Consider the following 17478-nt stretch of genomic DNA (forward strand, 5'->3'; position numbering starts at 1 on the left):
CAGAAGAACAAATAAGCGACCTGGAAGACAATATAAGAGATAAAAAGGGAAAAGAGGAGGCCAGGGAAAAACAACTCAGAATCCATGAAAATAGAATCAGAGAAATAAGGACACCATGAAGCATTCCAATGTCAGAATCATTGGAATCCCGGAGGGAGTGGAGAGAGAGAGAGGACTAGAAGATGTATTTGAGCAAATCATAGCTGAGAACTTCCCTAATCTGGGGAATGAAACAAACATTCGAGTCCTAGAGGCAGAGAGGACCCCTCCTAAGATCAAGGAAAACAGGCCAACACCCCAGCATGTAATAGTAAAACTTGCAAATCTAAGAACCAAGGCAACAATCTTAAGGGCAGTTAGGGGGAAGAGATTCCTTACGTACAGAGGGAGGAACATCAGAATAACGTCAGACCTATCCACAGAGACCTGGCAAGCCAGAAAGGCCTGGCAAATCATATTCAGGGTATTAAATGAGAAGAACATGCAGCCAAGAATACTTTATTTAGCAAGGCTTTCATTTAGAATGGATGGAGAGATACAGAGCTTCCATGACCGGCAGAAGCTGAAAGAATATGTGACCACTAAGCTGGCCCTGCAAGAAATACTAAGGGGGGTTCTATAAAAGGAGAAAGACCCCAAGAGTGATCTACAACAGAAATTTACAGGGACAATCTATGAAAACAACGTCTTCACAGGCAACATGATGACAATTAATTCATATCTTTCAGTAATCACTCTCAACGTGAATGGCCTAAACGTTCCCATAAAATGGCACAGGGTTGCAGAATGGATAAAAAGACAGGACCCATCCATATGCTGTCTACAAGAGACTCATTTTAAACCTAAAGATACATCCAGACTGAAAGTGAAGGGACGGAGATCCATCTTCCATGCCAGCGGACCTCAAAAGAAAGCTGGGGTAGCATTCTTATATCAGACAAATTAGATTTTAAACTAAAGTCTGTAATAAGAGACACAGAAGGACACTATATCATTCTTTTTTTTTTAAGATTTTATTTATTTATTCATGAGAGACAGAGAGAGAGAGAGGCAGAGGGAGAAGCAGGCTCCCAAGGAGCAGGGAGCCCGATGTGGGACTCGATCCCAAGACCCCTGGGATCATGACCTGAGCCGAAGGCAGACACTTAACCATCTGAGCCACCCAGGCGCCCGACACTATATCATTCTTAAAGGGTCTATCCAACAAGATCTAACAATTGTAAATATCTATGCCCCCAACATGGGAGCAGCCATCTACATAAGCCAACTGTTAACCAAAATAAAGAGTCATATTGATAACAATACGTTAATTGTAGGAGACCTCAATACTGCACTCTCAGCAATGGACAGATCATCTAAGCAGAAAATCAACAAGGAAACAAGAGCTTTGAATGATACATTGGACCAGATGGACCTCATAGATATTTACAGAACATTCCACCCTAAAACAACAGAATACTCATTCTTCTCGAGCGCACATGGAACTTTCCCCAGAATAGACCATATACTGGGTCACAAATCAGGTCTCAACCGATACCAAAAGATTGAGATTATTCCCTGCATATTCTCAGACCACAATGCTCTAAAACTGGACCTCAATCACAAGAAGAAATTTGGCAGAAATTCAAACACTTGGAAGCTAAAGACCACTCTGCTCGAGAATGTTTGGGTCAACCAAGAAATCAAAGAAGAACTTAAACAATTCACGGAAATCAATGAGAACGAAAACACATCGGTCCAAAACCTATGGGATACTGCAAAGGTGGTCCTAAGGGGGAAATACATAGCCATCCAAGCCTCACTCAAAAAAATAGAAAAATCCCAAATTCACCAACTAACTCTACACCTTAAAGAACTAGAGAAAAAGCAATAAATGAGGCCTAAGCCACACATTAGAAGACAAATAATTAAAATTAGAGCAGAAATCAATGAATTAGAAACCAGAAACAAAGTAGATCAGATCAATGAAACTAGAAGTTGGTTCTTTGAAAGAATTAATAAGATTGATAAACCACTGGCCAGACTTACCCAAAAGAAGAGAGAAGGGACCCAAATTAATAAAATTATAAATGAAGGGGAGAGATCATAACCAACACCAAGGAATAGAAATAATTATTAGAAATTATTATCAACAATTATATGTGAATAAACTGAGCAATCTGGATGCAATGGAGGCCTTCCTGGAAACCTATAAGCTGCCAAGACTGAAACAGGAAGAAATTGACAACCTGAATAGGCCAATAACCAGTAACGAGATTGAAGCAGTGATCAAAAACCTCTCAAAAAACAAGAGTCCAGGGCCTGATGGATTCCCTGGGGAATTCTACCAAACATTCAAAGAAGAAATAATACCTATTCTACTGAAGCTGTTTCAAAAAATAGAAACAGAAGGAAAACTTCCAGACTCATTCTATGAGGCCAGCATTACCTTAATCCACAAACCGGGCAAAGACCTCATCAAAAAAGAGAACTTCAGACTGATATCCCTGATGAATATGGATTCCAGAATCCTCAACAACATCCTAGCTAATAGGATCCAACAATACATTAAAAGGATCATCCACCACGACCAAGGGGGATGTATCCCCGGGATGAAAGGGTGGTTCAACATTCTCAAGTCAATCAATGTGATAGAACACATTAATAAGAGGAGGGAGAAGAACCATATGGTCCTCTCAATTGATGCAGAAAAAGCACTTGACAAAATACAACATCCTTTCCTGATTAAAACTCTCCAGAGTATAGGGATGGAGGGAACATTCCTCAAGTTCATAAAATCCATCTATGAAAAACCCATAGCGAATATCATCCTCAATGGGGAAAAGCTGAGAGCCTTTCCCTTAAGATCAGGAACACGTCAAGGGTGCCCACTCTCACAACTGTTCTTCAACATAGTACTAGAAGTCCTAGCAACAGCAATCAGACAACAAAAAGAAATAAAAGGTATTCAAATTGGCAAAGAAGAAGTCAAACTCTCTCTTTTCGCAGACGACATGATACTTTATGTGGAAAACCCAAAAGACTCCACCCCCAAATTACTAGAATTCATACAGCAATTCAGTAATGTGGCAGGATTCAAAATCAATGCACAGAAATCAGTTGCTTTCTTATACACTAACAATGCAACTGTAGAAAGAGAAATTAAAGAAATTATTCCATTTACAATAGCACCAAAAACCATAAGATACCTCGGAATAAACCTAACCAAAGAGGTAAAGGATCTATACTCTAGGAACTACAAAACACTCATGAAAGAAATTGAAGAAGACACAAAAAGATGGAAAAATATTCATGCTCATGGATCAGAAGAATAAACACTGTTAAAATGTCTATGCTACCCAGAGCAATCTATACCTTCAATGACATCCCGATCAAAATCCCAATGACATTTTTCAAAGTGCTGGAACAAACAATCCTAAAATTTGTATGGAATCAGAAAAGACCCCGAATCGCCAAGATGTTGAAAAAGAAAATCAAAGCTGGGGGCATCACGTTGCCCAATTTCAAGCTATATTACAAAGCCATGATCACCAAGACAGCATGGTACTGGCACAAAAACAGACATACAGACCAAAGGAACAGAATAGAGAACCCAGATATGGACCCTCAACTCTATGGTCAAATAATCTTTGACAAAGCAGGAAAAAACATGCAATGGAAAAAAGACAGTCTCTTCAATAAATGGTGCTGGGAAAATTGGACAGCCACACACAGAAGAATGAAATTCGACCATTCTCTAACACCATTCAGAAAGATAAACTCAAAGTGGATGAAAGACCTCAATGTGAGACAGGAATCCATCAAAATTCTAGAGGAGAACATAGGCAGTAACCTCTTTGACATCGCCCACAGCAACTTCTTTCAAGATACATCTCCAAAAGCTAGTGAAACAAAAGCAAAAATGAAGTTTTGGGACTTCATCAAGATAAAAAGCTTCTGCACAGCAAAGGAAACAGTCAACAAAACAAAGAGGCAACCCACAGAATGGGAGAAGATATTTCAAATGACACTAGAGATAAAGGGCTGGTATCCAAGATCTATAAAGAACTTCTCAAACTCAACACCCAAAAAACAAATAATCAAGTCAAAAAGTAGGCAGAAGAGATGAACAGACACTTCTCTGAAGAAGACATACCAATGGCTAACAGACATGAAAAAATATTCATCATCATTAGCCATCAGGGAAATGCAAATCAAAACCACACTGAGATACCACCTTACACCAGTTAGAATGGCAGAAATGGACAGGGAAAGAAACAACAAATGTTGGAGAGGTTGTGGAGAAAGGGGAACCCTCTTACACTGTTGGTGGGAATGCAAGCTGGTGCAGCCACTCTGGAAAACAGTTTGGAGTTTCCTCAAAAAGTTGAAAATAGAGCTACCCTATGACCCAGCAATTGCACTCCTGGGTATTTACCCAAAGACACAGATGTAGTGAAAAGAAGGGCCATATGCACCCCAATGTTCATAGCAGCAATGTCCACAATAGCCAAACTGTGGAAAGAGCCGAGATGCCCTTCAACAGATGAATGGATAAAGAAGATGTGGTCCATATATACAATGGAATATTACTCAGCCATCAGAAAAGATGAATACCCAACTTTTACATCAACATGGGTGGGACTGGCGGAGATTATGCTAAGTGAAATAAGTCAAGCAGAGAAAGTCAATTATCATATGGTTCTCTTATTTGTTGAACATAAGGAATAACATGGAGGACATTAGGAGAAGGAAGGGAAAAACGGGGGGGGGAATTGGAGGGAGAGATGAACTATGAGAGACTATGGACCTGAGAAACAAACAGGGTATTAGAGGGAAGGGGGGAGGGGGGATTGGTTAGCCTGGTGATGGGTATTAAGGAGGGCACGTAGTGCATGGAGCACTGGGTGTTATACGAAAACAATGGATCGTGGATCACTACATCAAAAATTAATGATGTATTGTATGGTGACTAACATAACATAATGAAAATAAAAAAAAATTAGATTTCTAACTTCCACTCTGTTAAAAAGATGAACTCTGAAAAAGAATGGATTAAAAAACAAAAATTAAAATTTTAAAACTATAAAGTTACTGTAAAAGTATAAGAGAATATATTTGTGACCTCGCAGTGAGGAAAAACTTAAGCCTTAAAATGCACAAACCATAACCTGAGAATTTATGGATTTTATCATGACCAATTAAGGATTTAATTTCTATGAAAGACATTATAGATAAAGTTAATGCACGGGTGGTAGATTACTAGAGGCTATTTGCAAAAGCTAAGCTTTATAAGTAACTGATGAGGTCCTACATAAATAAGGAACTCATACAAGTAAATAAGAAAAAGGCAGGAAACTTAATGGAGAATATGTACAAAGGATAGACATAGGCAGATTGATAGAAGAGCAAATCTAAATGGCTGACAAAGTAATCCCCCTTATGGAGATGTTCAAAACTGCTAATAATCTGAGTAATGCAAATTAAAACAATACCAGGTCGCATGTGCAAACTGGGGGCGGATGGCGGTTTTAGAAGCACAAAGGGCAGAAACGTGCCCCCGTGCCCTGACCTGGAAGCGAGGACTGGGACACCTGCTGAGGAGCGCACAACCCAGGACGCTGCAGTTTATAGCAGCACAGACAGAAACACAGATAATGTGGCCTGGAGAGCTCATTGAAGAAGAGACTGTGGTCTCTCTGCTCTGAGGCAGAGGGTTGGAAATGGTCTCTTCTGCTCTCTCAGAAGAGACGTGGAAAGACCCAGGGAAAGCTGCCAGAGAACAAAAGTCCCAAAGACTGATTCCCGCTGAGCCCATCCCCCACCAGAGGGGCAGGGCAACTCTGCCCAAACAGGGTTGCCTGAGTAACAGTGCAGCAAGCCCCTTCCCCAGAAGACAGGCTGGGAGAACAAGAGGCCAACAACCCTAAGGTCCCTAGAAAACAGGTGCATCTTGCTTGGCTTCTGGTCAATAATTTGGACTCTATACATTCCCTCAAACACCCATCAACAGAATGACTAGGAGGAGGAACCCCCAAAATAGGAAAAACTCAGAGATTATAATTTATGTCACAGATTTACAAGTGGATTCAGATACAACCAAGATGTCAGAGATGGAATTCAGGCTAGCAATTGTGAAGACAATAGCTAGAATGGAGAAATTGATTAATGGCAACATAGGGTCTCTAAGAGCAGAAATAAAAGGTGAATTGGCAGAACTTAAAAATGCTATCAATGAGATCCAATCCAATCTAGATAATCTAACAGCTAGGGTAACTGAGGCAGAAGAGAGAATAAGCGACCTGGAAGACAATATAATAGATAAAAAGGGAAAAGAGGAGGCCAGGGAAAAACAACTCAGAATCCATGAAAGTAGAATCAGAGAAATAAGTGACACCATGAAACATTCTAATGTCAGAATTATTGGAAACCCAGAGAGGATGGAGAGAGAGAGAAAACTAGAAGATGTATTTGAGCAACTCATAGCTGAGAACTTCCCTAATCTGGGGAATGAAACAAACATTCGAGTCCTAGAGGCAGAGAGGACCCCTCCTAGGATCAAGGAAAACAGGCCAACACTCCGGCATGTAATAGTAAAAGTCGCAAATCTTAGAACCAAGGAAACCATCTTAAGGGCAGTTAGGGGGAAGAGATTCCTTACGTATAGAGGGAGGGACATTAGAATAACATCAGACCTATTCACACAGACCTGGCAAGCCAGGAAGGTCTGGCAAGACATATTCAGGATACTAAACGAGAAGAACATGCAGCCAAGAATACTTGATCTGGCAAGGCTGTCATTTAGAATGGATGGAGAGATGCAGAGCTTCCACGACCGGCAGAAGCTGAAAGAATATGTGACCACTAAGCTGGCGCTGCAAGAAATATAAAGGGGGGCTGTATAAAAGGAGAAAGACCCCGAGTGATATAGAACAGAAATTTACAGGGACAATCTATAAAAACAAGGTCTTCACAGGCAATATGATGACAATAAATACGTATCTTTCAATAATCACTCTCAACATGAATGGCCTAAACGCTCCCATAAAACAGCACAGGGTTGCAGATTGGATAAAAAGACAGGACTCATCCATATGCTGTCTACAAGAGACTCATTTTGAACCTAAAGATACATCCAGACTGGAAGTAAAGGGCTGGAGATCCATCTTCCATGCCAACGGACCTCAAAAGAAAGCTGGGGTAGCAATTCTCATATCAGACAAATTAGATTTTAAACTAAAGTCTGTAATAAGAGACACAGAAGGACACTGTATCATTCTTAAAGGGTCTATCCAACAAGAAGATCTAACAATTGTAAATATCTACACCCCCAACATGGGAGCAGCCATCTACATAAGCCAGTTGTTAACCAAAATAAAGAGTCATATTGATAACAATATGTTAATTATAGGAGACCTCAATTCTCCACTCTCAGCAATAGACAGATCATCCAAACAGAAAATCAACAAAGAAACAAGAGCTTTGAATGACACACTGGACCAGATGGACCTCATAGATATATACAGAACATTGCACCTAAAACAACAGAATACTCATTCTTCTTGAGTGCACGTGGAACTTTCTCCAGAATAGACCACATACTGAGTCACAAACCAGGTCTCAACTGATACCAAAAGATTGAGATTATTCCCTGCATATTCTCAGACCATAATCCTTTAAAACTGGAACTCAGTCACAACAAAAAATTTGGAAGAACTTCAAATACTTGGAACCTAAAGACCACTCTGCTCAAGAGTGTTTGGGTCAACCAGGAAATCAAAGAAAAACTTAAACAATTCATGAAAACCAGTGAGAATGAAAACACATCAGTCCAAAACCTATGGGATACTGCAAAGCCAGTCCTAAGGGGGAAATACATAGCCATCCAAGCCTCACTCAAAAAAAAAAAAAAAAAAAAAAAGAAAAACCCCAAATTCATTGAATAACTTTACACCTTAAAGAACTAGAGAAAAAGCAACAAATGATGCCTAAGCCATACATTAGAAGAGAAATAATTAAGATTAGACCAGAAACACAATAGATCAGATCAACGAAACTAGAAGTTTGTTCTTTGAAAGATTTAATAAGATTGATAAACCACTGGCCAGACTTATCCAAAAGAAAAGAGAAGGGACCCAAATTAATAAAATTATGAATGAAAGGGGAGAGATCATGACTAACACCAAGGAAATAGAAACAATTATTAGAAATTATTATCAACAACTATATGCCAATAAACTGAGCAGTCTGGATGAAATGGAGGCCTTCCTGGAAACCTATAAGCTGCCAAGACTGAAACAGGAAGAAATTGACAACCTGAATAGGCCAATAACCAGTAACGAGATTGAATCAGTGATCAAAAACCTCCCAAAAAACAAGTGTCCAGGACCTGATGGATTCCCTGGGGAATTCTACCAAACATTCAAAGAAGAAATAATACCTATTCTACCGAAGCTGTTTCAAAATATATAAACAGAAGGAAAGCTTCCAGACTCATTCTATGAGGCCAGCATTACCTTAATCCCCAAACCAGGCAAAGACCCCATCAAAAAGGAGAATTTCAGACTGATATCCCTGATGAATATGGATTCTAAAATCCTCAAAAAATCCTAGGTAATAGGATCCAACAATACATTAAAAGGATCATCCACCACGACCAAGTGGGATTTATCCCCGGGATACAAAAGTGGTCAACATTTGCGAATCAATCAATGTGATAGAACACATTAATAAGAGGAGGGAGAAGAACCATATGGTCCTCTCAATTGATGCAGAACAAGCTATATTTGACAAAATATAGCATCCTTTCCTAATTAAAACTATTCAGAGTATAGGGATGGAGGGAACAATCCTCAAGTTCATAAAATCCATCTATGAAAAACCCACAGTGAATATCATCCTCAATGGGGAAAAGCTGAGAGTCTTTCCCTTAAGATCAGGAACATGTCAAGGATGCCCACTCTCACCACTATTGTTCAACATACTACCAGAAGTCCTAGCAACAGCAATCAGACAACAAAAAGAAATAAAAGGTATTCAAATTGGCAAAGAAGAAGTCAAACTCTCTCTCTTCACAGATGACATGATACTTTATGTGGAAAATCCAAAAGACTCCACCCCCAAATTACTAGAACTCATCCAGCAATTCAGTAATGTGACAGGATACAAAATCAATGCACAGAAATCAGTTGCTTTCTTATACATTAACAATGTAATTGTAGAAAGAGAAATTAAAGAAATGATGCCATTTACAATAGCACCAAAAACCATAAGATACCTCGGAATAAACCTAACCAAAGAGGTAAAGGATCTATACTCTAAGAACTACAGAACACTCATGAAAGAAGTTTAAGAAGACACAAAAAGATGAAAAAACATTACATGCTCATGGATCGGAAGAATAAACATTGTTAAAATGTCTATGCTACCCAGAGCAATCTATACCTTCAATGACATCCCGATCAAAATTCCGATGACATTTTTCAAAGTCCTGGAACAAACAATCCTAAAATCTGTATGGAATCAGAAAAGACCCCGAATCGCCAAGGAAATGTTGAAAAAGAAAAAGTTGGGGGCATCACATTGCCTGATTTCAAGCTATATTACAAAGCTGTGATCAGCAAGACAGCATGGTACTGGCACTAAAACAGACATATCTACCAATGGAACAGAATAGAAAGCCCGGATATGGACCCTCAACTCTACGGTCAACTAATCTTCGACAAAGCAAGAAAAATATGCAATGGAAAAAATACAGTCTCTTCTATAAATAGTGCTGGGAAAATTGGACAGCCACACACAGAAGAATGAAATTCGACCATTCTCTAACACCATTCAGAAAGATAAACTCAAAGTGGATGAAAGACCTCAATGTGAGACAGGAATCCATCAAAATTCTAGAGGAGAACATAGGCAGTAACCTCTTTGACATCGCCCACAGCAACTTCCTTCAAGATACATCTCCAAAAGCTAGTGAAACAAAAGCAAAAATGAAGTTTTGGGACTTCATCAAGATAAAAAGCTTCTGCACAGCAAAGGAAACAGTCAACAAAACAAAGAGGCAACCCACAGAATGGGAGAAGATATTTCAAATGACACTAGAGATAAAGGGCTGGTATCCAAGATCTATAAAGAACTTCTCAAACTCAACACCCAAAAAACAAATAATCAAATCAAAAAATGGGCAGAAGGCATGAACTTCTCCAAAGAAGACATACAAATGGTTAACAGACACATGAAAAAATATTCATCATCATTAGCCATCAGGGAAATGCAAATCAAAACCACACTGAGATACCACCTTACACCAGTTAGAATTGCAAAGATGTACAGGGAACAACAAATGTTGGAGAGGTTGTGGAGAAAGGGGAACCCTCTTACACTGTGGTGGGAATGCAAGTTGGTACAGCCACTTTGGAAAACAGTGTGGAGGTGCCTCAAAAAATTAAAAATAGAGCTACCCAATGACCTAGCAATTTCACTCCTGGGTATTTACCCCAAAGACACAGATGTAGTGAAAAGAAGGGCCATATGCACCCCAAGGTTCATAACACCAATGTCTGCAATAGCCAAAGTGTAGAAAGAGCCGAGATGCTCTTCAACAGATGAATGGATAAAGAAGATGTGGTCCATATATACAATGGACTATTACTCAGTCATCAGAAAGAATGAATACCCAACTTTTACATCAACATGGATGGGACTGGAGGAGATTATGTTAAGTGAAATAAGTCAAGCAGAGAAAGTGAGTTATTATATGGTTTCACTTATTTGTGGAACATAAGGAATAGTATGGAGGACATTAGGAGAAGAAAGGGAAAAATGAAGGGGGTAAAACGGAGGGAGAGATGAACCATGAGAGACTATGGGCCCTGAGAAACAAACTGCAGGTTTTAGAGGGGAGGGTCGTGGGGGGATGGGTTAGCTTAGTGATGGGTATTAAGGAGGGCACATACTGCAAGGAGCACTGGGTGTTATAAGAAAACAATGAATCGTGGATCACCACATCAAAAACTAATAATGTATTGTACAGTGATTAACATAACATAATAAAATAAAATTAAAACAATACCGACCCACTATGTCACCTACACCAGAGCTGTGAAGATTGGGAAGCTAGATAATGCCAAGCAGTATAGGAAATTGTGAAGCACAGGAACCTTGCATGCTGTGCATTGCATAGGTGCAACTGGGGAAAATAGTAGAATTTTGAAGATCAATTTTGTGTAACTTACAATTTGTAACAGCTATTTTTGCTTTGTGCTAGCTTTACTGTGCTGTCAGAGAAGTCCGCTCTGACTGAAGGTACGTCCAGGCCAGGTGATTGTCCTAAGAATCTTAGCATTATCTTTAGCTTCCTAGAGTGATAACTTTTCTGATACATAATGATGGGACAGATGACAGAATGATGAAATTATAATGTCATCATTGTTGCATTAGGAACTAAATTGTTTTGAAAATGGCTTAAGGTCATAACTTGTGGATTGGGAGGGAGAACACTCATGGTAAAAGGAGAAGGGGTCTCCAGATATTTCTGTGAATCAATCAATTTTATTGAAAAGCTTTTTAGCACCCCACATCAATATACTGTTTGTCTTACGGTATGTTAAGATATATGTCTCTGTTTCAGCTGAGATCTCAAAGCCAACTAGCAAATTTACCAAAAGCAAGATCCTAGATCACCAACTTATTCATAACCTGCAAAGAAGTGGATATTTAATTAACTCATTCAGTGGCTGAAGAGTTAATCTGTGCATGAACTTTCCTTGGTGAGATTGGTGTGCTATATAAGCTTCCCCAGCTCTAGAAGGAAATGAGGATGCTTCTCCTTAAGTCAGCAGAGAGAAAGAGATCCAGTGAGAGAGTTTGATCATATGCAGGGAATTTTAGAGTCTAAGGACTGATATACCAGCTGTGGCAAAGCAACAAGAAACTACTGAACTGCATCCCCTCTGATGGTCGGGAAAGGGTGCAAGATGTTTCTCAGTGGTCAGCTGTGGGCCAAGAGGAGCAGTTCTGACTCCTCATGAGACTCCCTGAAGCAGAGCTACAATGGTACTAGAGCTGCTAGAGGACGGCCAGATGCTCAGGAGCTGAGGCAGGAACCTGGGAGCGAGTCTCAGGACCTGTGCCCGATGTCCCAGAGGTGTGTCTCCAAAGCCCTGGAAACAGCCCTGCAGGACATGGGAATCATCTGCATCGAGGGTCATCCTGGTGCCCACTCCAATCCATGCACTGGCCTCCAGGGATTGAGGAGGCACTCAGGTAGAGACTCCTCATGCAGAGTCTCCAGGGGCCATTATTATCTGCCACTTCCTTGTGCTCATAAAAGCAGTCCCACATCAGGTTCTAAGAGTCTGAATGGTAATCTCTGCTCCTCTGGCATAGTTTCAATCACAGATGTGTAAGTATTTTCTAATTGCGCAGCTAGAGCTCCACTTCTCTTGGAGATAGACTTTTCCCTGCCTTGCTCTGTGAGAGAGATGGGTGGAAAGGGGAGTATGATTGTTACAGGATTTCTATTCCTTTAGTACCTGAGGTTCTTGGGCACACCACTTGGAAGAATGAAGAGATAGAGCAGGTGAAGAGTGGTGGGCAGCAAAGCAAAATTTATTGAGCCATAGTACAAGGCTTCTGGAGAAGGAAGGGACCCCAGAGGGTTGCCATTTTGGCATTTAAATCTAGGGGTTGTTATAAGCTCTTTTGTGGAACTATTTTAAGCAACCAGAGTGTGGGCCTCTTGCAGATTGGCTGCTAAGGCATGACGATCAGGGTTTTGATCATGCACGTCTACCTATCAGGTTAATATTGAGTGCTCATGGTCTTTTTGGGCTGACATCTGGAGAGTTAGGTCTTAACTAGTGATAGTGACAAATGTTTTATGGTTAATTGTTTTGTCTCAGGATCTTTTGCAAAAGTCACTTCTGCAGAAGCTGCTAGACAGAATGCTACTGTGGTCTTAGCTGTTATGGGTCTCTGCTTGCTGGGGACCCTGGCTCTGACTATCTAATTGTCCAACTAACTTCTAACATGATGACCCTGGGGAGGGAGTAATCAAAGTCTGTGCTTTGGGTGGAATAGGCTGAATATGTGTAAGCGTGGTGCTTCCTTTGTTTCTGGTAATTTGATATCACTCAGAATGTCCATCTGCTGGTTTGCTGATTCTTTATTAAATAAAAAGTAATGTCTTTATTCTGCAAAAAAGAGAAGAGACTAGAATACCCTGCATTGTGGAGAACATCAGAAACACATATTGTGTGACTTTATCATGGGAAGCTGTCTCTCACATTGACCTGGTACAACTGCATGCTAGTTTTTATTTATGGAGCTCTTGCTGTGCTCATTCAGTTTATGTGTTTTCTATGGGATTTCAGTTATGAGTAAGGGATTGGATAATGTACTTTAGAGATCCTTGCAATTTAAACATTCTGCATTTCTAAGGTGCCTTTTTTGAGAATTCTCTCTAATAAAGAGGCCTCGAGTCCCTTAGAACAAAGCAGGAAGTCAGGACTGAGAGCCTGGAAAGCATGCTTTCTCATGAATTTTTTTTCTTTCTTTCTTTTTTTTTAAAAGATTTATTCATTTACTTATCTCACACACACACACACACACACAGAGCAAGCACAAGCAGGAGGAATGGCAGGCAGGGGAGAAGCAGGTTCCCTGCTGAGCAAGGATCCCAATGTGGGGCTCCATCCCAGGACTCTGGGATCATGACCTGAGCTGAAGGCACATGCTTAACCAACTGAGTCACCCAGGTGCCCCTGAGTTTTCTGAGAACAATTCTTTATGGGTCCTTCGTGGCCATCCTCGAGATCTTCCTATGCTGTGAATCCCTGGAAACTTTTTTTTCTTATATTATATGAGATTTCATGGTCTTGGATAAGAGAGGAAGAAGCCATTTTCATGTAACTCTGTGAATTATCTGTGCTTCACATGGTGACTCACAGCCCTTAGTCTCTTCTGTAGGAGGGGCAGCTGTCACCTGTGGATCATGACTTGAGTACCACCTGGGGGACATTGTTCCAGATTTGGAGATAGTATAATTGTTTTTCTATTCTGTTAACTGTGTGAGCTTAAAAGAGTCAGGTATCTTCTGTCACTTTTAGTTTTTGAAACCGTAACTCATGATTGTATGAGAGTAAGATAATATGGTAGATATGAAGCCTTTTTTCTAAGTGATACAGAATTCTGAATATGTGAGGAAGGGAAGGAGCTCTCTCTCTCTCTTTTTTTCCTTGGAAATTCTGCCAGAGTGCCTGACGTTCAAACAGTAGCAATCAATTACAGAAAGTTAAACCATTGTGTCCCCCAGATAACTATTAGGAAATAAATGAGTAAGCAGGACAAGTATCCTCAAGGATTATGGTCAAATGGGTGATATAAATTGCACAAATACTTGTGTGTTGAGTGGTGGAGTGGAGGTCTGCAGTTTCCAAGAAGGAAGAAACTTAAGTTTCATTTGAAGGAAACAGTGTCATTGAAGCTGAGATTTGAAACAATGAAGATTGACAGATAGAAATGGGGAGAGGAAGAAAGACAGCCAGGTTGAGTGGATAGAAATGATCCTGAAAAACAAAGGAAAAGATACTCTAATTTGAAGGCAGACAGTGGTCAGCAGGAGTGCAGTGTCACCCAACCAGTGCATAGCAGCTCATGAGTAACGGGAACACAGGGAAGGTGTGGTGGACGTGAGCAGGATGATTGCGGGGCAGCCAAGACTGGGGGCCCAGTAGACAAGGCCACAGCATGAGGAGATCCCTGGGAGAAAGTGAAGGTGTGGGAGACCCTGAGGAAGGAGGTGTGGCTGCCAGCACAGGGCTCCATGAAACAAACTATTTCAACACTGATGTGTTATGAACTTGCAGCTCTAGGATGATCTCTCCTCTCAGGTCCAAATACCAAATGTTTATATGATGTCTTTTCTCGGATATCTCAAAGATGCCTCAAAAATAACATGGCTAGCCCTGAACCCATCATCTCCTCCTGGAGCTAGGCCCCTTCCAGCTTTTCCTGTTTTCATGACTCATCGTGTTAACCATGTAGTTGCTAAAACCAGGGACCTAGGTCAGCACAGCATATCATCAAGGTTGCAAACTGAAATGTAGAACTTGGTGTCACCATGTCATAGCTGTGTAATTTTAGGCAAATTATTTAATCTCTCTGAAGGTTATTTTTAAAAATGTTTATTGCAATATGGGTGTGATATGCTATTTCATAGGTTTATGTGTTTTGGTGAGAGAATGGGCTACTTTAAGGCTTGTAGAATGGTTGGTCACTCCATGTATGTCAGTTATGATTATTATTCCTAATCCACCCTCTTCCCACCTCCTACTAAGACTGTAAAAACTGTGTCTCCTACTATCTATCCCTCCACTGCCTCCATTTCCTCTGACTCAATGCTTACAATGCTCATCTGAAATGCCATCACCCCCATGTTTGGATGAACTTGGTGGCTTGTTCTGTCCATTGCTATGCCTTCCATTCCATTGTCCATACAGTGGCCAGAAGGGCCTTTCTAGAACATGGACAACTCAGGTCCCAGAAATATCGTCCTGCTGCTCTTAGATTCCCAATGACTCCAACTCCACCAAAGCACCTCCTGTCTTTCCCCTTCATCCCAGCCTCCTGGGCTTCCTAGCCTCATGCTTCCTCCAGCCTCCAGAACCTGTACCTGCTCTTCTTAGTGTGAAGGTTCTTCACACCTAACTCACCTTCACCTACTTAACCTCTGTCCATGCTTGAGATTTCAATTCACATTTTCTGAGGGAAGCTTTTGATGACTTCTCCAAAACAGGGTGAGCCCTATGTTGCCTTCTTTTAAAGCAATTATTACAGTTTTTATTATATTAAAAAAAGCATTTGGTAAATTTATAACCCCCAATGTGCATTCTCCTGAATGTACAGTCAAATTCTGCTTTGTTCATCATTTTATTTTTAGCACAAACCAACGTGCCCAGCAAAGAGAAGTTTCTCGAAATATGATTGAATAAAATGAGCAGGATGGGAGCGCCTGAGTGGCTCAGTCATTAAGCGTCTGTGTTCAGCTCAGGTCACGATCCCAGGGTCCTGGGATCGAGCTCCACCTCGGGCTCCCTGCTCCACGGGAGGCCTGCTTCTCCCTCTCCCACTCCCCCTGCTTGTGTTCCCTCTCTTGCTGTGTCTCTCTCTGTCAAATAAATAAATAAAATCTTAAAAAAAATGAGCAGGATGAGTTAGCTTAGTGGATTGGTCTAATTTATCCTCAGAAGTAGGAGGAAGGGTTAAAAAGGTAAAAGTGTAAGCAGAGTTTAGGAATGACCAGGGTTTGGGGATTCTTTTGATGGAAATATAGTTGTCCTGGAGAATTCATTTGCTCCTAGTAATGTGAAATATACACTAAGGGAATCTGAACCTTTATCTGGCGTGTTCTCTCACCCTTCTGAATTTAAGGTTCAGACACACACATGGGCACAGGGCAGAGAGTCAAAGAAGTGCTGTTTGAGTAAAGGCCCAGTACTTACCTTCATTTCTAAAAAGTTTTAGTTCTCTCTTTAGCTCCTATAATTTGCTTCAGATATCAAACTGCACAATTCATTCTTCTTGGATTAGAACTTGAGCATTTTGAACTAAGGGATCCTTTGTATAACCATTTTAATTTTATCAAGCATTTTTATTAACCAACTTAAAGTCTAGAACAGTATTCTTTAATGACACAAACACGAACATTCAAATTAATTTACATCCGGCCAGGAAATAACAACTATCCTGGGAATCAATTATTCAAATAAACATATTCAAGTAAAAGACTGGATGTTTAGTAACAGATTGAACTATCAAGATGGTACAGACATAGCATATTGCCATTAATAGAAATACCAGTCATTAAAAGTTTGAAACTAAAATAATCCAATGGTATGAATATAAATCATATTAAAATATTTTTATAGAGCATTATATTGTCATCAGTTAAGGGAAATTAAATTTTTAGACACCCAATTGAAAGTCTATCAGTTTGGGAGAGATAAAACTATATGTATTTTTTTCACCCAGTGGCTACATAACTCTGCCAGACATTTATTTCATTGAGACTCAGTGTTTTCATCTAGAAATTGGAATGGCAGCATTACTCAATTACTTATCTTGGGGACTTATGAAAGGGGAAGGAGTTAGTGAGAATCTGGATAGAAAGTGCTCCAAAGTTGTGAGAGTCCTCCTCCACACGGCACCTGTGGTGACTGTACACAGACATGGAATCCTGCATTAGCCAAATGGCTTTTCAAGCTTCCAGAGCACTGGGTCTCTAATTTATTGGGATGAGTCTCCTGAAAAGTTTATTAAAATACAAGTAACTTAACCTGAAATTTGGGGTTTCTAATTCAGTATGCTTATTACTGAAGCTTATCATAACAAATTAAATTAAAAAAATACAAATATCCACTAATAAGGAAGATATTAAAAGTTTGCTGTATTCTTATGAAGACTTGTATATAACCCAAACATCATGTTTTAGGAGAATAT

The 17478-nt window shown here is 40.1% G+C and overlaps 1 protein-coding gene across 2 annotated transcripts in view; it reads left to right on the plus strand.

Annotated features, from left to right (window-relative positions):
- Nucleotides 1-17478, plus strand: part of LOC123847802 (olfactory receptor 5V1) — a 215581-nt gene that overhangs the window by 100183 nt on the left and 97920 nt on the right. The gene's annotated exons all lie outside the window — the stretch shown is intronic.

The sequence above is a fragment of the Mirounga angustirostris genome, unplaced genomic scaffold (genome assembly GCF_029215605.1).
Source record: "Mirounga angustirostris isolate CCGP_5_RB_7025 unplaced genomic scaffold, mMirAng1.0.hap1 SCAF_2, whole genome shotgun sequence".
Taxonomy (NCBI): Eukaryota; Metazoa; Chordata; class Mammalia; order Carnivora; family Phocidae; genus Mirounga; species Mirounga angustirostris.